Here is a 24,453-nt window from a genome sequence, read left to right as displayed (position 1 = left end):
ATCCTTTTCCCTTTTTTTATTTTGAGGCCTTGAATGTTGCATCTTTGGAACTTGAGATTCATTTTCTCATCTCATAGGCAATGAGAATTCCGTGAAGTTCATCCATTTTGAGAGTGTATAGTTCCTTCATTTCTTCTATAACACTTATTTTGGAGTCAAATCTATCTGGGAGAGATCTTAAGACCTTTTGAACAACAGTGCTTTCTTGAATCTTTTCTCCCAATCCTTTAAGAGAGTTGGCTACTTCAGCTACTCGGAGGAAGTATGATGCAATATCTTCTTCATCACCCATTTTCAAACTTTTGAACTGCCTCCTATGAGTTTGAAGCTTTGCCTTCTTAAACTTGTAGTCCCCATCATATAAGCTAACCAGTTTATCCCATACTTCTTTGGTCGAGTCACAATTCAAGACTTTTGTAAACTTAGAATCAGTAATTCCACTGGTAATGGAATTTAGAGCTTTAGCATTGGCAATATAGGCTTTCCTTTCCTCTTGATCAATAGGAAGAGTGGGAGGGGCATTGTACCCATTCATAATAACATTCCAAACTTCAAGTTTAAGGGACATTAAGTAGTAAGACATTCTCTTTTTCCAAAAACCAAAATTAGTACCAGCGAACAAGGGAAGCCTTCCTACTATCATTTCTTGATTCTTCATTGTAACTAAGAATCCTTCTTCCAACTGTTAGGCTGATTCTGAAGAAATTGGCTCTGATACCAATTGTTGGAAACACTGAGATGGGGGTGAATCAATATTTATTTTCAATTGTTATTATTACCAGTTAAGATTATTTACAATTTTAATCAAAAACATGATTTTATTAAATATAGAAAAAGATTGAATACAATATCTAGTGAGTTCTTTCAAGCACAACTTGGACTTTGAAGAGGCTCCAACCTCTAGGGATATTACCCTATCTTACCAAGGCAACAACCTTGAATTTAGGAGCACCAACTCCAAGGACACCAACCCTTCCAATTCTGAGGCACCAACCCCAAGGGATCTGACCCTATAGATTTACTCTGTCAAGAAATGTTTGATTGTATTATATTGCTTCCAAGAACTCCTTTACCAAATCTTGTCCTTGTAGTATTTGCAACAGTTCGTTGTATGCTCTATGGCTTCACTTCGGGTTTGAAATTTCCAAGATGAATTAGGTCAAAATATTGTCCTCCCGCTCTGTCTTCTCCTTCCTTTTTTGCTTAGATTTCAGCTTCTGCTACACCGTTGTCTTCCACTAGATCTTTAGCTTCTCGACCTTCGGCTTCTCTGTCTTTTCAAGTTCACGAGTTGTGAAATTTTTAATTCTTCTTTGTGCCTGATGCCCAATCGATACCTTTAGTGAAATGTTGTAACTTGTACTTATACGAGTTTCACCAATGACTTGAGAGACACGTTTACTGGAGGGAGGCCAACTTGTTTATTTACGAAGAGACCAGAGAGGCTATAACCATGTTATAATAGAAGTCTAGCGGTCCCCACATACCACATCACCGCTAATCGCAATCATAAATTTCAGAGGTGTTATCATTCTATGATTTTGAATATTGGAAAGACAAAAGTCACAAAAGATACATCAAACCACTTATGAGTGCAGGACCTAGCCATCCTGGACTCAGAGAGGGCTCTCTCTATACAATTATGTTCTAACTTTAGTTTTAGTGCTAGAGTATTTTAGGTTAGATATAAAGAATAAAAATATTTTTTGTTTGTTTGTTCATTTAGTTGGAGAAAGATCATTTTTAAACATTTTCCATTGGGAAATGGAGTCACAAGCTGGGTGGTAACATCAATTTTACAGAGCGTTTACAGGGCAAGCTAACTGTCCTCACTGGATCTTTAAAGTAGAATGATGAATGGAATGACAGATAATGATATCAGTTAGGATTACAAAGAATTTAAGTATTTTGTAATCATACTTCAGAAGAAAACACAGAGATTGTAAATACAGATAGCAGTAAGGTGCTTCAACAACATATCTTAAACTATAATTTTTTTTTACAATGAGAAGCGAAAATGTATGGATAAGTAAACAGAAATACATTAAACACAGAGAGAAAAACATCACCAGGTCAAAACAGATAAGTATCATGTAAATTGTCCTTTTATTGAAGCTCCAACTCAAAATTACAATGCTCCAAATAGAAAAATAGTTAAGATGACTAGGGTCCAACCCCTAATACTCCCAATGCATGGAGTATTTAAACAAAAACTACAATGATTTGTCTTGTACACTTGACAATCTATTATTTATTACAATGAAGGAAAATTTGACTAATGTAGTTAAGGAGTAGCCACGATGAGAAAACTACGACATGTGTCCTTCCTTTTCTGGAATGTTGTTTCCTAAAGTGTTAGTTAGACTTGAGTGGTTTTGCTAACGTCGCTGGTGGTGTCTCAAACCTGTATGACTACTCTAGTCATCCTTGTCTTGTTCTTCCTGGTAGTCACATAACTCACTCCACGCTTCCCCTTCAGGGATCTTAATTTCGATTAACCTTCGGTACACCTCATCAGCATTAGTGTATTTGGCAAATGATGGCTTGACCAAAAATACATGCTTTAGCTCATGTTGAATGCAAATCTGATTGTTGATTGCTTCTAGTAAAGATTTTCCTATTAATTGCCTTTGATGTTTGACAGATTTGCAGCATTTATGGCTATACCTTGAAGCCTCTTGACATAATCCCCTATGTCCATGAGTTTGTCATTTATAACAAACAGAGAGGGAAGACCCTTTTGATGCAGAGGCTGCCTTCTGTTAAAAAACTTGTTTACTATCAACTCTAAAACTTGGCAATTTTCCTTCAGCTACACATTTAAATTCTTCTTTATCAGCACCTTCTTGACTTACAGTATGGTCTTTGTCCTGTCTTCCACTCCCAAGTCTTCTAGCTCATATTTGTTTCTTGAATTAAAGAACTTGATAATTCTGTTTTTTGTTGCTGGCATGTCTCCCAACTCTGTGTTGGTGGCTGAAATTGTTTCTTTGGCTTTTTCTAGCAACTCTTTCTGCTAAAAAATAATTTGGATGCTAGGCCAAATTTCATTCATCCGATCTATGATATTGTGCCAAATGATTTCCTTAACCCTCCCTAGATTATTCCAAATGGAAGATTCTTCTTTTTGACTTCTGAAGCTTCTCAATCAATTCCTTTGTTCTCTGCATCTCGACCAAGTGGTTATCTTTAGTCCTTTTAATCTGATCTTGTAGCACACTAACTTGGGATTCCAGCCTTTTAATTTCTTCATTTTGCATATTCATTCCCTCCATAGATCTTGCCAACTATTATGTACTGCTTCCTGCTCCTGTTGTTGTACTTACTGGAGTAGTTATGGGGAGGGTTGTTAGAGGAAGGGTCTCCATTGTGGTGATAGCCATCTATGATGCTTTTTATTTTTCCTGCACCATCTTTTCCATCTCTGTCTCCATCTGTTTGATTTGGATGGACTACTCTACTATAAGTTTCATCATGTCAGCTTTTATGCTCTTTGTTTCCTCTATTTCCTTGGTAAGTGGGTCATGTGTAGTAGGCAACATGAGCTTCTTCTTCAGAGCCGTGATGTTTAGCTCTTTCTTATTTATCACTTCTTCAACTACCTGGGTATCTGAGGGGTCATGCCCAATTTTAATTATTAAGTCTTCCAAAGACTTTATCTTGGTGTCCTTTGATAATGATGAAATCCTCTCCATCTTCAACTGATACTGAGCATTTGAAAGGACTACTCGCATTTTGAACAAATTCATGGAAGTGCTGGTCAAAGGAGATGAAATACTTTCACCTGTTTGCTTTTGCATCTCCAGTTGATCAATTGGATGCACATTTTTTACGTCAAACTCAAATGAAGTTTGCTCGTAGTCTGCTGGAGTTTTAGGCTCTGATGTTTGTGCCTCCAAAAATACCATATGCATCTTTCCCTTCTCTGAGTCAAAGGTAGAGAGAAGTCTTCCTTGTGTAGTTGCACTCTGCTTCCAAAACTGAGCATAAGTTCTCTTCTTGATCATTTCATTCCTAATTTTGATTTCCTTGAAGGTATCAAATACAATTTCTTCTTTCTCTTTAGTCACCTTTGTAGATGAGGACACTTGAAGGGTTTGTTGTCTTTCTGAAGTAGGAGTAGAAGGAAATTATTGTCCTCCAGCTGGTAAATAATCTGGAATATCAATTATTTTGGTCATTGTCAGTGGTGGTGATCATTTATCTATATCCATGTTTCTTTTCTGGCTTTCTTTTTGTACTTCAATATGATCTCTTTTATGGAAATATCGGTTCCTGGTGACTACTCTTCTCTGGAGCTCTTCCTTGTTATTCCTTGCTCTGGCTCTTTTCCCTTTTCATAGCTTTCTTCAATAGTTTGTTTCTCCTGTGGCCTTGGGGTTTATGCACTAGATGAGGAGATTACCTGCTCCTCGACCTCCTGTAATGTATCTGGCATCCACTCTGTTTGATTCATGTATTTTTCGATTTCAATTCTTTGAGTGTGGATGTAGGCCGTGGATTTATTTTCCACCCTCTTCTTAGAAATAATACCCCAAGGGTCATAAGACCAAGTGAAGCTATGGGTGAAATTCATCTCTCTTATTCTTCTATCTTCTCAATTATTTTGGTCATTGTCAGTGGTGGTGATCCTTTATCTATATCCATATTTCTTTTCTGGCTTTCTTTTTGTACTTCAATATGATCTCTTTTATGGAAATATCGGTTCCTGGTGACTGCTCTTCTCTGGAGCTCTTCCTTGTTATTCCTTGCTCTGGCTCTTTTCACTTTTCATAGCTTTCTTTAGTAGTTTGTTTCTCCTGTGGCCTTGGGGTTTATGCACTAGATGAGGAGATTACCTGCTCCTCGACCTCCTGTAATGTATCTGGCATCCACTCTGTTTGATTCATGTATTTTTCGATTTCAAGTCTTTGAGTGTGGATGTAGGCCGTGGATTTATTTTCCACCCTCTTCTTAGAAATAATACCCCAAGGGTCATAAGACCAAGTGAAGCTATGGGTGAAATTCATCTCTCTTATTCTTCTATCTGCCTTCTCTCCTACATCTCTGCTATTGCAAATGAAGGGACCAATTTGGGACTTGATCCTGAATTGGGATTTCTTCTTGGCTTCTACAAAGTGCATCTCATCTGCACTGATCATCTATCTAATATACTCTAATGCAAAGATACTCATGGGGAGAAACTTTGGCAGCTTGTATGGGGGCAATTCACAACCATACACTCTTATTTTAGTGTAGTTTTGGTACAAGTACCAATCACCAGTTTTGGATTGATCAGATAGTTCCATAATTCTTTTTATGTCTTCAATTATCCTTGGTTTTGCAGTTCCATTGAGGAGGCTCATTGCTGGGTGTACAAACATTTTCACAAATGTCTTGTAACTGAAATCCTTTTGATCTTTCATAACCAAGGTTGTCAAAAATATCAATGATTGAGGCTCACCTTTATCATTCATTTTGCTTAATGAAAACTGAAACCTGTTTGCCTGAAAATACACAAACATGTAAACCAACACTGAGGAATAATGAAAAACTTCTTCTATGAAAAAGTTGACAAGTTGTTCATGTATTACATCTGCTAGAAACTGGCTGAAGTTGAAAATGATTGAGGGCTTGCATTCAATGGAGAGGATAAATAAGAAATATATAATAGCTTCATCAAGATATTAATTAGAATAATAGCTAAGTAGGTAGGAAAGAACTGAGGAAATATGTATGGTTCTGTCAGGCAAAACAGAGGAGGAATAAGGACGGCTTTTGCTTGGCAAAGGTGTGTTCTTGGCCATGAAAAGCTCCAATGTTTTAGATGTTTTGGAGAAATCGAGTTTTTTGTACATTTCAAGAAAAACTTCATGTGAAAAGGGACAACTCCTTCACTAACTAGGGCCTGCATCATCTGCATGATTGATTGAGCATCAATTGTGAATAAAATATGTCCTGTTGGGGCCATCAATACTCTTTGTTGTGGGTTGTAACATGAATGGCACTTCCTGATTAGTTCTGTACAACTCTGTGTTTTAGGGAAGATATAGAAAGGGAGGTTGGTGTCCCACAAGCCTATGTCATCCATTTCCTCCATGAATTTTTCCTCCCACTAGCGGGGGCTCCCTGATGAATTGAGTGTGGTAGCTTAGTCTCCCCTCTGATGTAAAATTCCTCTTCTTTTAGATTCGAGAATCTTCAACATATGAGTAGGGACAATCAAGAAATAAGAAATAATAAACAAGAGATGAATCAATATGAACAATGTCAATTCCTGATGATTAGTTTCTTGAGATTGAATATTATTTAATGACATGATACTCATGATATGACGTAGGTGGAATTTCCCCTAATTGAGAGGGAGTGTTAAAATTGGAAACTAGGGCCAAATTCCACTTTGGACAACTCATTTTACGAAGATGATGATTTCATTGAATTCCTCTTTTTGAGAGGACCAAAATCAACCTAAAGATCATCAAATGTGGACAAGGGAAAGCATATTTTTGAATTATGAGCCCACATGTGCATATTAGATCAGGTCGGCCCTAAAGCAAATTGGACACCCTTGGAAGGCTATAACTACAAGTTACCTAAACCTCATTTGGACATCATCATGAGAAACTATTATATTCTCTTTCTTGTTTTTGACTCACATAGGTATGAGGTAGATCCATGGAGGAATGGGTTTGCATGAAGTTGAAATTGCAGGGTCTGAAGCTCACATCTCTATTTTAGGGTTTTAGGCCTTAGTCGCAGGCATGACACAGGAAGATCTTGACTGCAGTCATTCATTGACCGGCTCATCTGTGCGACTGAAGCTTTTCAATCACACGCATAAAAATTTTTCCATGAGACTAGCATCTATGGTTTCTGAGTCACAGTAGCAGTATTTCCAAAGGATGGTTTTGACTACAGTCACTGGCTTACATGATCAAGGGAGCGATTGAGGCATTTCAGTTGCTCGCAAAAAATGTCCTCCATGCAACCAGAAGTTAGTGTTTGATTTTTCAGTTATTTGAAGTTTTCGCTCATTGACAACAATGTTCGATCATTGAACATATGTACTTCTAAATCATGGTTTTGAGTATTGACATGGTTGGGTCCATCTCATGGATAATTTCTTAGTTGGTTTTTGTTGGATAGTTTAATGGATGAAGATATGGATCATTGTACTCTCTTTTGTCGAATCATTCAATGAAAATCTAATAATAAGAAGAATTTGAAAGGGTTTTCCCCATAGTGGGTTTTTCCCTGGTCTTTGACCAATTCTGGTGTCCCTATGTCCGAATTCTTTTCTTCTATTGTTCCTTTATGTTCCGCTGCATTGATGATGATATTTTTATTTCTACATAGTTGCATATGTTGCTGAATAATGATGTAAATATTAATAATGTTATGGGGTGAATTTAATGTGTAAATGAAGAAATGCAATTTATCAAATCAAAGAATAATATAGCCCTAAGAAAACTAACACCCTATAGGGGGATTCTGATACTGCTGTTGAGGGTTTTCATGTAGGATGTTCACTACTCCTAGATGGGAGAAAGGGTCTTCCATAATGACAGTTTTTTGGTGTGGCCCACCATACCCCCTGGTATCTTTCATCTTTTTCAACTTAGGGATTTGAGGGAAATGGCGGGTATAATGGCCATACTACCCAAAAATAGCACAAGCATGATTATCCTTGGACTAGATTTCTTGTTATGCTTTTGTAAGTTGTTATTTCTTTGGCCTTGGTTTTGGTTCCAGTTAGGGGGAGTAGCCCCAATTAGTGGCTGTGAAGGTTGTTGCTAGTTGTTTCCCCCCTGCTCAGGTTCCCCCTTTGGTTTTTTCTTTCCTTTCTTTTTGTTGGCATTTTGTGAGTTTGTCGTATTAGACTATTCAAAATACTGTTTCCATTGTTGGAAAGAAGGTTGTACAAAATTAACCCTAATATTAGGTTGTTATGGGATGTAGTTAAATAGAAGTAGGGATTCCCTTGCTCTCGGCTGGTGTAGGTTCTATGGGAGGTGGAAACAACCTCTGTTGTGTGGGGGGGGGGGTATTGGACACCTAGCGTGGGAGGATGTTGACTCCCTTCAATGATCGAATATTGTCCCTTTGGCATAACAAGGTTCTGCAGGGGTGTAAACTGGTTGGGATCATATCCCATGTTGGATGATGGTTGCACTATGGGTTGGGTACTATATGGATGGTAATTATTTGAGCCATGGTATATGTTTCCAACTTGTTGGAAAGTGTTTATGAGTTGATTTTGGGCTATGGAGCCAATCAACCTATTCACAACACTTGATGCTCCTGACGTTTCTAGTATAAAAGACTTCAGTCGAGGGGAATCTAGGAGGATATGATAGAGGTATCCAGATTGAGTATAAATTAGCTCAAATTGTTGAGCTTTATTGGTAACCTATGTTGGAAAGTTGACATTATCTAGATGGCTAGTGCTTGCAAGTGTGTTGGCATTAATGTCAACTAGATAAACATGGAGGTTTGTGGCAGCAAATGCTAGCATTGATATGCTTGATGTGTCAAGCTTAGGGGTGTTGAAAATATTGAGAGGGGGGTGAATCAATATTTCCTTTCAATTGTTATTATTACCAGTTTAGATTCTTACAATTTTAATCAAGGAAATGATTTTATTAAATATAAAATAAGATTAAATATGATATCTGATGAGTTTTTCCAAGAACCAACTTGGACTTTGATGAGGCTCCAACCTCTAGGGCTCCGACCCTATAAATTTACTCTGTCAAGAAATGTTTGATTGTATTATATTTCTTCCAAGTACTTCTTTACCAAATCCTATGCTTGTAGTCTTTGCAATAGGTCGTTATTTGCGCTATGGCTTCATTTCGGGTCTTAACTTTCTAAGATGAATCAAGTCAAAAGATTGTCCTTCGTCTCTGTCTTCTACTTCCTATTTTGGTTGGCTTTCGACTTCTGTTGCACCTTCATCTTCTAATACACCTCTGGCTTCTCGACCTTTGGCTTCCGGTTTAATTCTTCTTTGTTCCCGATGCCTGATCGATGCCTTCAGTGAAATTTTTTAACTTGCACTTATATGAATTTCACCAATGACTTGAGAGACACATTTATTGGAGGGAGGCCGACTTGTTTATTTACGAAGAGACTAGACAGGCTATAAGCATATTATAATAGAAGTCTGGCGTTCCCCACATGCCATGCCACTGCTAATCACAATCACAAATTTTTGAGGTCTCTCACTACAAAATATATCAAAGAGGCACTTTTTAATATTCATACAAGGCCCACATGGAGGTCCCACATCCACATCATCAATTGCAATCACAATCGCAACTTTTAATGTTACTGATGTAACATAGTTGATACTCATATTTCTGATGAGGCAGATGTGACATAACATTAAACAGTTGTCAATAGACCCATCAGATCCACAACTTCTATCACAATTGGTGGTTTTGGGGTTTATCGCAATCAGTGGTCCAAGGTGACAACCCTTTATGATTTGTGTAACTTCCGATATCTAGACACGGTATTACATAAAGGTATATTTTAATGGATTTGTTATGTCCACATATTATATCGCAATGGGTGTTTTAACATTTCATCCCTTTAAGCCTTGTGATATGAAAATTTCGATACATGGATGCGATATTACATTAGGGCGTTTTATAATGTAGCAATCAGGTCCACACCTTATATCGCAATCACAATTTTTATTGTGACATCCCTTTATGACTTGCAATATGAAATTTTATACGATGGATGCAATATTGTATTATGGCGTATTGTAGTGGAACCATCGGGTCCACAGTTCATATCGCAATCAGCGAATTTGGGGCGGTGATACATAATAAACCTCATGGTTTGCGATTATGCGATTGATAAGATATTCTATTGAGTTGTATTACAATGGTGCAGCTGGTCCGCAATGGTATCACAATCATAGGTTTTTGGGCGGTGACATTTATGACTTGCGATACGTAACTTCTGAGAGTGGCAGATGCGGTATTATATTAGAGCTTGTTCTATTGGAAAGTTGGGTCCGCAGCTCAAATCACAATTGGGGGTTTTGTGTGGTGGCATGTAATAGAGCCCACTGATATTATATATGCCGATATGTTAACTCCTATGGTTTGTTTTATGTACTGTGAAATTTTTAAGAGGTTTCCACGGTTTATTCCTTCCTCCGATAGATATGCTTTGTCTTGGCTCATCACTGCTATGGTTTCTCTTCACTTCTATGACTTCCAATACATTGCTCCAATAGCTCTTCTTTTATGGCTTTCGATGAACTCTTCCTGCTTCTGTTGCTTCACGGATCTGCTCTGCTTGGCTTCACATCATTATTTACTATCCAGAATATTTCCATATTGACATCAATGACAATCTAGATCAACAATCTCCCCCTTTGCCATTGGTGACAATATTCTTCTTCTCTCTCCCTTTGACATCAATGGCAAAGGAGTGCACAAGGACTCCCCCTGTCAAACTTCTCCCCCTATCATACTTATCCCCCTGTCATGTGGCATCTTAAGAATCAATTTAGTGTGATGCTAAAATAATAACCCCCATATTTTGACGGAGATTTTCAAATGCTTCTCGAGGAAGAGGTTTGGTGAAAATATCTGCAATCTATTCCTTGGTATTGATATATTCTAACTTGATGTTTTGTTCAACCACTTATTCACAGAGAAAATGATACTTGATTGGTATATGCTTGTTTTTTGAGTGCATCACTGGATTTTTACTGAGACTGATAACACTTGTTTTATCACAATGGATGGTGATTGGATGTTTAGTTTCTATGTTGACATCCTTCAAAGTTTCCTTCATCCATAGTATTTGTGTACAACATCTAGCCGCGGCTATATATTCGGCTTTAGTTGTAGAGAGAGATATAGATTATTGTTTTTGTTGAGCCAAGCTACCAGGAAATCTCCCATAAAAAATGGATTTCCACTGGTGATTTTACGATCATCCACATTTCTAGCCCAATTAGCACTGGTATAAGCTTTCACTATAGTATTTATGGTTTTGGGATACCAAATACCAAATTCAAGGGTTCCTTTCAAGTATCTGAGAATTATTTTCATAGCTAACATGTGGGATTTCTTAGGAGCTGATTGAAATCTTCCCACCATTCCCACTGCTTGCATAATTTCGGGCCTTATAGTAGTTAATTATAACAGAGCTCCAATTATTAACCTGTAAAGAGTTGCATCTACCGGGGGGGAATCATCATCTTTGCTTAATTTGTAGTTTGTGGTCATCGGTGTGCTCATAGGTGCACATTCTTCCATTCTATATCTTTTAAGAATATCTTTGAGCTATTTTGTTTGAGAGATAAACATTCTTGTTTTGGTTTGTGATACTTGTAGTCCAAGGAAGTAGGATACCTCACCAATCATTGACATTTCAAATTATTTTGACATATTTTGAGAAAAATCATGGCTCATTTCATCAATATTGATACCAAAAATCAGATCATCAACATATACAAGGGCGATTATTAATTTATCCTCATCCATCTTCATGTAGAGATTACTTCATGCCACCCCCTTTTTGAATTTTTTTTGTTGTAGATAGTGATCCAATCTTGCAAGCGCTCTCTAGGAGCTTGTTTCAAACCGCATAATTCCTTTTTCAACTTACATACAAAGTATTTAATCCTTCTACTAGATCAAAACCTTATGGTTGTTCCATGTAGACTTCCTCCTTGAGTTCCCCATTCAGAAATGTTAAATTTACATTCATTTGATATACTTTGAATCCTTTTGAGCATGAAAATGCCAAGAACATCCTTATAGCTTCCATATGAGCTACTGGTGCAAATGTTTCTTCAAAATCAATTCCTTCAATCTGTGAATAACCTTTACAGACAATTCTTGCCTTACTTTTATCCTTTGGATGAGGTACTAGCTCCCATGTCTCATTTTTCTCGATTTGAGACATTTCTTCTTCCATGGCTTCCACCCAATGAGGATCCTTCCTTTCTTGAGTAAAAGTTTATGTTACTATCATAGATAGGAGAGACACCATTTCTCTTTGGTGTAATTGTCATCCTTCGTCGGGTTTTTATTCCATCTACATTTCCAATAATCTTCTCTTCCAGGTGACTCTTTTGGAGGAATTTCACTTTTAAAGGAGTATGAGGTGATTCTTTTTATTTTTGTTTTTCTTGATCTTTTTCTTCCTTTTCAGGTTCTTCTTCACTTTCTTCAATAAAGGGGTCAACTTCATGATCTTCAATTTTATTTTCTGGAATATCTTCATCAATATTCACATCAATACTTTCCACTATTTTCCATAGTTGAATATTGTATCATCTGTAAGCTTTACTTCTGGTAGAATACCCAAGAAATATTCCTTCGTCAACCCGAGAATCAAATTTTCCTGGTAAGTCATCATTGATCTTTATGAAGCATTTTCTTCCAAAAATCCTGAAGTATTTTACTAAAGTAGGTCTTCCTTTCCATAATTCATAAGGATTCTTCTCATTATTTGGTCTTATTTGAGTTTGATTCAAGGTATAAATCGTTGTCCTGACTGCTTCCTTCCAAATTTTGGCTGCAAGTCAGCTGCTAGTAACATAGTTCTGGCCATTTCTTGAACAATTCGGTTTCTCCTTTCAACTACCCCATTTTTCTCAGGTGTTCTAGCAGTGGAGAGCTCTCTTTCGATTCCATGTTCTTTACAGAATTCATCAAATTCTTTTGATGTGAATTCTCCTCCTCTATCCATTCTAAGACATTTAATTTTGGAATCCTTTTCATTTTCTACAAGAGCTTTAAGATTCTTAAAACATTCAAATGCTTCAGATTTATATTTTATGAAATATACCCACATCATTCTAGTATATTCATCAACAAATAAATAAAAATACCTTTCTCCTTGGAGTGTCGGAGTTCTGGTTGGCTCACATAAATCTGCATGAATGATCTCTAGAGCTTTTGATGTGGAGAACTCCTTAGTCTTGTGGCTAGTTCTAGTTTGATTTCCATGTTGACATGGGCGACATATAGCTTGATCTGGTTTGGACATCTTTGGAATGTCCCTTACTACATTTATTTTGCTAACATTGATCAACTTATCAAAACTTGTATGCCCTAGTCGTTTATGCCACAACCAACTTTCACCTGTTTGACTTAGATAACATTTATCTTCTTGAATTTTGTTTAGAATGTAGACGTTATCTAATGTTCTAACACCTTTTTCCACAAGTTATCCTAAGGAAGAGTTCCTTATTTCACAATTTTTAGTGCTGAAGACAACATTATATGTCCTTGATCATAGATTTGGCTAACACTCGAGATTGTGTTTGAGCCCATCTATGAGCAAAGAATTTTTTAGCCTTTCCTTTTCCATTAATAAGGGTAACAATTCCTTTTCGAACAATTTTGGAAAAACCACTCCCAAAGGATACATTTCCTTCCTTTTTGTTTAATGAGATAAACTTCCTTTTGTCACCTGTCATATGTCTAGAGCACCCACTATCCACAAACCAAATATTTTCCTCACTGTGAGCACATAAAGCTAGACCACATTTATCCATATTGGGGCTTTCATCTTTTTCTTCTCTACTTTTGAGGGGAAATTTTGTTCGCTATGTCCATTATCATTACATAATCAGCAAATTATATCAAATTTGGCCAGAGGATCAAACGAGTTGAAATTATTGATTTGTCTTTGCCCTTTAAGACTACATGGTTTTTTGTCTGATTCTTCAATCTTGATGCTTCATTCTTACGTGCCATGCAATGTTTAGCTTGATGACCAAATTTTTTACAATAATAACACTGTCCAAGAAAGATAGTTTGGCACCGATTATAATAGCCATGATTTGAATAAGCCTTCTTCCTTGGAGTTTCTCTTTCTTCATTCATTGGATTTGAGTCGGGCCTTTGATAAGATGATTTTTCTTCTTTTGGATTGCTGCAAAGTACGTTGGCATAACTTCTTGTATTATCCTTGGCACTTGATGAAAAATCGATCCCAGACTTGTCACTTTGAGATTTATGAGCGTTGAGAATGTGATCAAGTGTTTGAGAAATTTACCAAATTATTTTGATTTGTTCCATTTCCTTTTTGAGAGATACTATTTCAGATTCATGTCTTTCACATATAATGTCCTCCCTTCTTTTAGCTTCCTGTTTGTCTATTTTAAGAGACATAACCTTCTTTTGTAACTCCTCATTTTATTCAATAGTACCTATCAATAATTCATTTGTATCTTCTTTGTTTTCCTGTCTTGGTTCATCATCTTCAGTGAATTCCATAAATAGTACTTCCTTTCTTCCAGCATAGTCATTCTCTTCATCTGATTCATCATTACTTTCTTTGTGATGGAAGATATCTTTGGATGATTTCTTCTTGATGACCACATATTCATCCTCAATCAGATTCATCTTGTTTAGAGAGGAAATTCTTCTTAGTAAATCCTTTCTTTTTGTATATCCTTCATTCCCCATTATCATCATCATGCTTATGAGGACATTTTGCAGCGTAATGACCTATTCTTACACAATTGAAACAAATAAGAGGATGCTTACCTTTTAGCTTGGATCCTTTCTTTAGACTTCGTACAAATTCCCGCAATTCAGATTCAACATTGGAGTCATCATTACTGATATTCCATCCTTTTCCTTTTTTTTTTATTTTGAGGCCTTGAATGTTGCATCTTTGGAACTTGAGATTCATTTTCTCATCTCATAGGCAATGAGAATTCCGTGAAGTTCATCCATTTTGAGAGTGTATAGTTCCTTCATTTCTTCTATAACACTTATTTTGGAGTCAAATCTATCTAGGAGAGATCTTAAGACCTTTTGAACAACAATGCTTTCTTGAATCTTTTCTCCCAATACTTTAAGAGAGTTGGCTACTTCAGCTACTCGGAGGAAGTATGATGCAATATCTTCTTCATCACCCATTTTCAAACTTTTGAACTGCCTCCTATGAGTTTGAAGCTTTGCCTTCTTAAACTTGTAGTCCCCATCATATAAGCTAACCAGTTTATCCCATACTTCTTTTGTTGAGTCACAATTCCAAACTTCAAGTTTAAGAGACATTAAGTAGTAAGACATTCTCTTTTTCCAAAAACCAAAATTAGTACCAGTGAACAAGGGAAGCCTTCCTACTATCATTTCTTGATTCTTCATTGTAACTAAGAATCCTTCTTCCAACTGGTAGGCTGATTCTGAAGAAATTGGCTATGATACCAATTGTTGGAAACACTGAGATGGGGGTGAATCAATATTTATTTTCAATTGTTATTATTACCAGTTAAGATTATTTACAATTTTAATCAAAAACATGATTTTATTAAATATAGAAAAAGATTGAATACAATATCTGGTGAGTTCTTCCAAGCACAACTTGGACTTTGAAGAGGCTCCAACCTCTAGGGATATTACCCTATCTTACCAAGGCAACAACCTTGAATTTAGGAGCACCAACTCCAAGGACACCAACCCTTCCAATTCTGAGGCACCAACCCCAAGGGATCTGACCCTATAGATTTACTCTGTCAAGAAATGTTTGATTGTATTATATTCCTTCCAAGAACTCCTTTACCAAATCTTGTCCTTGTAGTATTTGCAACAGTTCGTTGTATGCTCTATGGCTTCACTTCGGGTTTGAAATTTCCAAGATGAATTAGGTCAAAATATTGTCCTCCCGCTCTGTCTTCTCCTTCCTTTTTTGCTTAGATTTCGGCTTCTGCTACACCGTTGTCTTCCACTAGATCTTTAGCTTCTCGACCTTCGGCTTCTCTGTCTTTTCAAGTTCACGAGTTTTGAAATTTTTAATTCTTCTTTGTGCCTGATGCCCAATCGATACCTTTAGTGAAATGTTGTAACTTGTACTTATACGAGTTTCACCAATGACTTGAGAGACACGTTTACTGGAGGGAGGCCAACTTGTTTATTTACGAAGAGACCAGAGAGGCTATAACCATGTTATAATAGAAGTCTAGCGGTCCCCACATACCACATCACCTCTAATCGCAATCATAAATTTCAGAGGTGTTATCATTCTATGATTTTGAATATTCGAAAGACAAAAGTCACAAAAGATACATCAAACCACTTATGAGTGCAGGACCTAGCCATCCTGGACTCAGAGAGGGCTCGCTCTATACAATTATGTTCTAACTTTAGTTTTAGTGCTAGAGTATTTTAGGTTAGATATAAAGAATAAAAAATATTTTTTGTTTGTTTGTTCATTTAGTTGGAGAAAGATCATTTTTAAACATTTTCCATTGGGAAATGGAGTCACAAGCTGGGTGGTAACATCAATTTTACAGAGCGTTTACAGGGCAAGCTAACTGTCCTCACTGGATCTTTAAAGCAGAATGATGAATGGAATGACAGATAATGATATCAATTAGGATTACAAAGAATTTAAGTATTTTGTAATCATACTTCAGAAGAAAACACAGAGATTGTAAATACAGATAGCAGTAAGGTGCTTCAACAACATATCTTAAACTATAATTTTTGTTTTACAATGAGAAGCGAAAATGTATGGATAAGTAAACAGAAATACATTAAACACAGAGAGAAAAACATCACCAGGTCAAAACAGATCAAGTATCATGTAAATTGTCCTTTTATTGATGCTCCAACTCAAAATTACAATGCTCCAAATAGAAAAATAGTTCAGATGACTAGGGTCCAACCCCTAATACTCCCAATGCATGGAGTATTTAAACAAAAACTACAATGGTTTGCCTTGTACACTTGACAATCTATTATTTATTACAATGAAGGAAAATTTGACTAATGTAGCTAAGGAGTAGCCACGATGAGAAAAATACGACATGTGTCCTTCCTTTTCTGGAATGTTGTTGCCTGAAGTGTTAGTTAGACTTGAGTGGTTTTGCTGACGTCGCTGGTGCTGACTCAAACCTGTATGACTACTCTAGTCATCCTTGTCTTGTTCTTCCTGGTAGTCACATAAGTCACTCCACGCTTCCCCTTCAGGGATCTTAATTTTGATTAACCTTCGGTACACCTCATCAGCATTAGTGTATTTGGCAAATGATGGCTTGACCAAAAATACATGCTTTAGCTCATGTTGAATGTAAATCTGATTGTTGATTGCTTCTAGTAAAGATTTTCCTATTAATTGCCTTTGATGTTTGACAGATTTGCAGCATTTATGGCTATACCTTGAAGCTTCTTGACATAATCCCCTATGTCCATGAGTTTGTCATTTATAACAAACAGAGAGGGAAGACCCTTTTGATGCAGAGGCTACCTTCTATTAAAAAACTTGTTTACTATCAACTCTAAAACTTGGCAATTTTCCTTCAGCTACACATTTAAATTCTTCTTTATCAGCACCTTCTTGACTTACAGTATGGTCTTTGTCCTGTCTTCCACTCCCAAGTCTTCTAGCTCATATTTGTTTCTTGAATTAAAGAACTTGATAATTCTGTTTTTTGTTGCTGGCATGTCTCCCAACTCTGTGTTGGTGGCTGAAATTGCTTCTTTGGACTTTTTCTAGCAACTCTTTCTGCTAAAAAATAATTTGGATGCTAGGCCAAATTTCATTCATCCGATCTATGATATTGTGCCAAATGATTTCCTTAACCCTCCCTAGAGTATTCCAAATGGAAGATTCTTTTTTTTGACTTCTGAAGCTTCTCAATCAATTCCTTTGTTCTCTGCATCTCTACCAAGTGGTTATCTTCAGTCCTTTTAATCTGATCTTGTAGCACACTAACTTGGGATTCCAGCCTTTTAATTTCTTCATTTTGCATATTCATTCCCTCCATAGATCTTGCCAACTATTATGTACTGCTTCCTGCTCCTGTTGTTGTACTTACTGGAGTAGTTATGGGGAGGGTCGTTAGAGGAAGGGTCTCCATTGTGGTGATAGCCATCTATGATGCTTTTTCTTTTTCCTGCACCATCTTTTCCATCTCTGTCTCCATTTGTTTGATTTGGATGGACTACTCTACTATAAGTTTCATCATGTCAGCTTTTATGCTCTTTGTTTCCTCTATTTCCTTGGTAAGTGGGTCATGTGTAGTAGGCAACATGAGCTTCTTCTTCAGAGCCGTGATGTTTAGCTCTTTCTTATTTATCACTTCTTCAACTACCTGGGTATCTGAGGGGTCATGCCCAATTTTAATTATTAAGTCTTCCAAAGACTTTATCTTGGTGTCCTTTGATAATGATGAAATCCTCTCCATCTTCAACTGATACTGAGCATTTGAAAGGACTACCTGCATTTTGAACAAATTCATGGAAGTGCTGGTCAAAGTAGATGAAATCATTTCACCTGTTTGCTTTTGCATCTCCAGTTGATCAATTGGATGCACATTTTTTACGTCAAACTCAAATGAAGTTTGCTCGTAGTCTGCTGGAGTTTTAGGCTCTGATGTTTGTGCCTCCAAAAATACCATATGCATCTTTCCCTTCTCTGAGTTAAAGGTAGAGAGAAGTCTTCCTTGTGCAGTTGCACTCTGCTTCCAAAACTGAGGATAAGTTCTCTTCTTGATCATTTCATTCCTAATTTTGATTTCCTTGAAGGTATCAAATACAATTTCTTCTTTCTCTTTAGTCACCTTTGTAGATGAGGACACTTGAAGGGTTTGTTGTCTTTCTGAAGTAGGAGTAGAAGGAAATTATTGTCCTCCAGCTGGTAAATAATCTGGAATATCAATTATTTTGGCCATTGTCAGTGGTGGTGATCCTTTATCTATATCCATGTTTCTTTTCCGGCTTTCTTTTTGTACTTCAATATGAACTCTTTTATGGAAATATCAGTTCCTGGTGACTGCTCTTCTCTGGATCTCTTCCTTGTTATTCCTTGCTCTGGCTCTTTTCCCTTTTCAGACCTTTCTTCAGTAGTTTGTTTCTCCTGTGGCCTTGGGGTTTGTGCACTAGATGAGGAGATTACCTGCTCCTCGACCTCCTGTTTGATTCATGTATTTTTCAATTTCAAGTCTTTGAGTGTGGATGTAGGCTGTGGATTTATTTTCCACCCTCTTCTTAGAAATAATACCCCAAGGGTCATAAGACCAAGTGAAGCTATGGGTGAAATTCATCTCTCTTATTCTTCTATCTGCCTTCTCTCCTACATCTCTGCTATTGCAAATGAAGGGACCAATTTGGGACTTGATCCTGAATTGGGATTTCTTCTTGGCTTCTACAAAATGCATCTCATCTGCACTGATCATCTATCTAATATACTCTAATGCAAAGATACTCATGGAGAGAAACTTTGGCAGCTTGTAGGGGGGAAATTCACAACCATACACTCTTATTTTAGTGTAGTTTTGGTACAAGTACCAATCACCAGTTTTGGATTGATCAGAAAGTTCCATAATTCTTTTTATGTCTTCAATTATCCTTGGTTTTGCAGTTCCATTGAGGAGGCTCATTGCTGGGTGTACAAACACTTTCACAAATGTCTTGTAACTGAAATCCTTTTGATCTTTCATAACCAAGGTTGTCAAAAATATCAATGATTGAGGCTCACCTTTATCATTCATTTTGCTTAATGAAAACTAAAACCTATTTTCCTGAAAATACACAAACATGTAAACCAACACTGAGGAATAATGAAAAACTTCTTCTATGAAAAAGTTGACAAGTTGTTCATGTATTACATCTGCTAGAAACTGGCTGAAGTTGAAAATGATTGAGGGCTTGCATTCAATGGAGAGGATAAATAAGAAATATATAATAGCTTCATCAAGACATTAATTAGAATAATAGCTAAGTAGGTAGGAAAGAACTGAGGAAATATGTATGGTTCTGTCAGGCAAAACAGAGGAGGAATAAGGACGACTTTTGCTTGGCAAAGGTGTGTTATTGGCCATGAAAAGCTCCAATGTTTTAGATGTTTTGGAGAAATCAAGTTTTTTGTACATTTCAAGAAAAACTTCATGTGAAAAGGGACAACTCCTTCACTAACTAGGGCCTGCATCATCTGCATGATTGATTGAGCATCAATTGTGAATAAAATATGTCCTGTTGGGGCCATCACTACTCTTTGTTGTGGGTTGTAACATGAATGGCACTTCCTGATTAGTTCTGTACAACTCTGTGTTTTAGGGAAGATATAGAAAGGGAGGTTGGTGTCCCACAAGCCTATGTCATCCATTTCCTCCATGAATTTGTCCTCCCACTAGCGGTGGCTCCCTGATGAATTGAGTGTGGTAGCTTAGTCTCCCCTCTGATGTAAAATTCCTCTTCTTTTAGATTCGAGAATCTTCAACATATGAGTAGGGACAATCAAGAAATAAGAAATAATAAACAAGAGATGAATCAATATGAACAATGTCAATTCCTGATGATTAGTTTCTTGAGATTGAATATTATTTAATGACATGATACTCATGATATGACGTAGGTGGAATTTCCCCTAATTGAGAGGGAGTGTTAAAATTGGAAACTAGGGCCAAATTCCACTTTGGACAACTCATTTTACGAAGATGATGATTTCATTGAATTCCTCTTTTTGAGAGGACCAAAATCAACCTAAAGATCATCAAATGTGGACAAGGGAAAGCATATTTTTGAATTATGAGCCCACATGTGCATATTAGATCAGGTCGGCCCTAAAGCAAATTGGACACCCTTGGAAGGCTATAACTACAAGTTACCTAAACCTCATTTGGACATCATCATGAGAAACTATTATATTCTCTTTCTTGTTTTTGACTCACATAGGTATGAGGTAGATCCATGGAGGAATGGGTTTGCATGAAGTTGAAATTGCAGGGTCTGAAGCTCACATCTCTATTTTAGGGTTTTAGGCCTTAGTCGCAGGCATGACACAGGAAGATCTTGACTGCAGTCATTCATTGACCGGCTCATCTGTGCGACTGAAGCTTTTCAATCACACGCATAAAATTTTTTCCATGAGACTAGCATCTATGGTTTCTGAGTCACAGTAGCAGTATTTCCAAAGGATGGTTTTGACTACAGTCACTGGCTTACATGATCAAGGGAGCGATTGAGGCATTTCAGTTGCTCGCAGAAAATGTCCTCCATGCAACCAGAAGTTAGTGTTTGATTTTTCAGTTATTTGAAGTTTTCGCTCATTGACAACAATGTTCGATCATTGAACATATGTACTTCTAAATCATGGTTTTGAGTATTGACATGGTTGGGTCCATCTCATGGATAATTTCTTAGTTGGTTTTTGTTGGATAGTTTAATGGATGAAGATATGGATCATTGTACTCTCTTTTGTCGAATCATTCAATGAAAATCTAATAATAAGAAGAATTTGAAAGGGTTTTCCCCATAGTGGGTTTTTCCCTGGTCTTTGACCAATTCTGGTGTCCCTATGTCCGAATTCTTTTCTTCTATTGTTCCTTTATGTTCCGCTGCATTGATGATGATATTTTTATTTCTACATAGTTGCATATGTTGCTGAATAATGATGTAAATATTAATAATGTTATGGGGTGAATTTAATGTGTAAATGAAGAAATGCAATTTATCAAATCAAAGAATAATATAGCCCTAAGAAAACTAACACCCTATAGGGGGATTCTGATACTGCTGTTGAGGGTTTTCATGTAGGATGTTCACTACTCCTAGATGGGAGAAAGGGTCTTCCATAATGACAGTTTTTTGGTGTGGCCCACCATACCCCCTGGTATCTTTCATCTTTTTCAACTTAGGGATTTGAGGGAAATGGCGGGTATAATGGCCATACTACCCAAAAATAGCACAAGCATGATTATCCTTGGACTAGATTTCTTGTTATGCTTTTGTAAGTTGTTATTTCTTTGGCCTTGGTTTTGGTTCCAGTTAGGGGGAGTAGCCCCAATTAGTGGCTGTGAAGGTTGTTGCTAGTTGTTTCCCCCCTGCTCAGGTTCCCCCTTTGGTTTTTTCTTTCCTTTCTTTTTGTTGGCATTTTGTGAGTTTGTCGTATTAGACTATTCAAAATACTGTTTCCATTGTTGGAAAGAAGGTTGTACAAAATTAACCCTAATATTAGGTTGTTATGGGATGTAGTTAAATAGAAGTAGGGATTCCCTTGCTCTCGGCTGGTGTAGGTTCTATGGGAGGTGGAAACAACCTCTGTTGTGTGTGGGGGGTATTGGACACCTAGCGTGGGAGGATGTTGACTCCCTTCAATGATCGAATATTGTCCCTTTGGCATAACAAGGTTCTGCAGGGGTGTAAACTGGTTGGGATCATATCCCATGTTGGATGATGGTTGCACTATGGGTTGGGAACTATATGGATGGTAATTATTTGAGCCATGGTATATGTTTCCAACTTGTAGGAAAGTGTTTATGAGTTGATTTTGGGCTATGGAGCCAATCAACCTATTCACAACACTTGATGCTCCTGACGTTTCTAGTATAAAAGACTTCAGTCGAGGGGAATCTAGGAGGATATGATAGAGGTATCCAGATTGAGTATAAATTAGCTCAAATTGTTGAGCTTTATTGGTAACCTATGTTGGAAAGTTGACATTGTCTAGATGGCTAGTGCTTGCAAGTGTGTTGGCATTAATGTCAACTAGATAAACATGGAGGTTTGTGGCAGCAAATGCTAGCATTGATATGCTTGATGTGTCAAGCTTAGGGGTGTTGAAAATATTGAGAGGGGGGTGAATCAATATTTCCTTTCAATTGTTATTATTACCAGTTTAGATTCTTACAATTTTAATCAAGGAAATGATTTTATTAAATATAAAAAAAATTATTAAATATAAAAAAAGATTAAATATGATATCTGATGAGTTTTTCCAAGAACCAACTTGGACTTTGATGAGGCTCCAACCTCTAGGGCTCCGACCCTATAAATTTACTCTGTCAAGAAATGTTTGATTGTATTATATTTCTTCCAAGTACTTCTTTACCAAATCCTATGCTTGTAGTCTTTGCAGTTGTTTGCGCTATGGCTTCATTTCGGGTCTTAACTTTCTAAGATGAATCAAGTCAAAAGATTGTCCTTCGTCTCTGTCTTCTACTTTCTATTTTGGTTGGCTTTCGACTTCTGTTGCACCTTCATCTTCTAATACACCTCTGGCTTCTCGACCTTTGGCTTCGGGTTTTAATTCTTCTTTGTTCCCGATGCCTGATCGATGCCTTCAGTGAAATTTTTTAACTTGTACTTATATGAATTTCACCAATGACTTGAGAGACACATTTATTGGAGGGAGGCCGACTTGTTTATTTACGAAGAGACTAGACAGGCTATAAGCATATTATAATAGAAGTCTGGCATTCCCCACATGCCATGCCACTGCTAATCACAATCACAAATTTTTGAGGTCTCTCACTACAAAATATATCAAAGAGGCACTTTTTAATATTCATACAAGGCCCACATGGAGGTCCCACATCCACATCATCAATTGCAATCACAATCGCAACTTTTAATGTTACTGATGTAACATAGTTGATACTCATATTTCTGATGAGGCAGATGTGACATAACATTAAACAGTTGTCAATAGACCCATCAGATCCACAACTTCTATCACAATTGGTGGTTTTGGGGTTTATCGCAATCAGTGGTCCAAGGTGACAACCCTTTATGATTTGTGTAACTTCCGATATCTAGACACGGTATTACATAAAGGTATATTTTAATGGATTTGTTATGTCCACATATTATATCGCAATGGGTGTTTTAACATTTCATCCCTTTAAGCCTTGTGATATGAAAATTTCGATACATGGATGCGATATTACATTAGGGCGTTTTATAATGTAGCAATCAGGTCCACACCTTATATCGCAATCACAATTTTTATTGTGACATCCCTTTATGACTTGCAATATGAAATTTTATACGATGGATGCAATATTGTATTATGGCGTATTGTAGTGGAACCATCGGGTCCGCAGTACATATCGCAATCAGCGAATTTGGGGCGGTGATACATAATAAACCTCATGGTTTGCGATTATGCGATTGATAAGATATTCTATTGAGTTGTATTACAATGGTGCAGCGGGTCCGCAATGGTATCACAATCATAGGTTTTTGGGCAGTGACATTTATGACTTGCGATACGTAACTTCTGAGAGTGGCAGATGCGGTATTACATTAGAGCTTGTTCTATTGGAAAGTCGGGTCCGCAGCTCAAATCACAATTGGGGGTTTTGTGTGGTGGCATGTAATAGAGCCCACTGATATTATATATGCCGATACGTTAACTCCTATGGTTTGTTTTATGTACTGTGAAATTTTTAAGAGGTTTCCACGGTTTATTCCTTCCTCCGATAGATATGGTTTGTCTTGGCTCATCACTGCTATGGTTTCTCTTCACTTCTATGACTTCCAATACATTGCTCCAATAGCTCTTCTTTTATGGCTTTCGATGAACTCTTCCTTCTTCTGTTGCTTCACGGATCTGCTCTGCTTGGCTTCACATCATTATTTACTATCCAGAATATTTCCATATTGACATCAATGACAATCTAGATCAACAATCTCCCCCTTTGCCATTGGTGACAATATTCTTCTTCTCTCTCCCTTTGACATCAATGGCAAAGGA

The sequence above is a fragment of the Pinus tabuliformis genome, chromosome 4_1 (assembly GCF_031772625.1).
Source record: "Pinus tabuliformis cultivar Carrire ecotype Pingquan chromosome 4_1, CPIR1, whole genome shotgun sequence".
In the NCBI taxonomy this organism is placed as follows: Eukaryota; Viridiplantae; Streptophyta; class Pinopsida; order Pinales; family Pinaceae; genus Pinus; species Pinus tabuliformis.
This window is presented reverse-complemented; position numbering follows the sequence as displayed.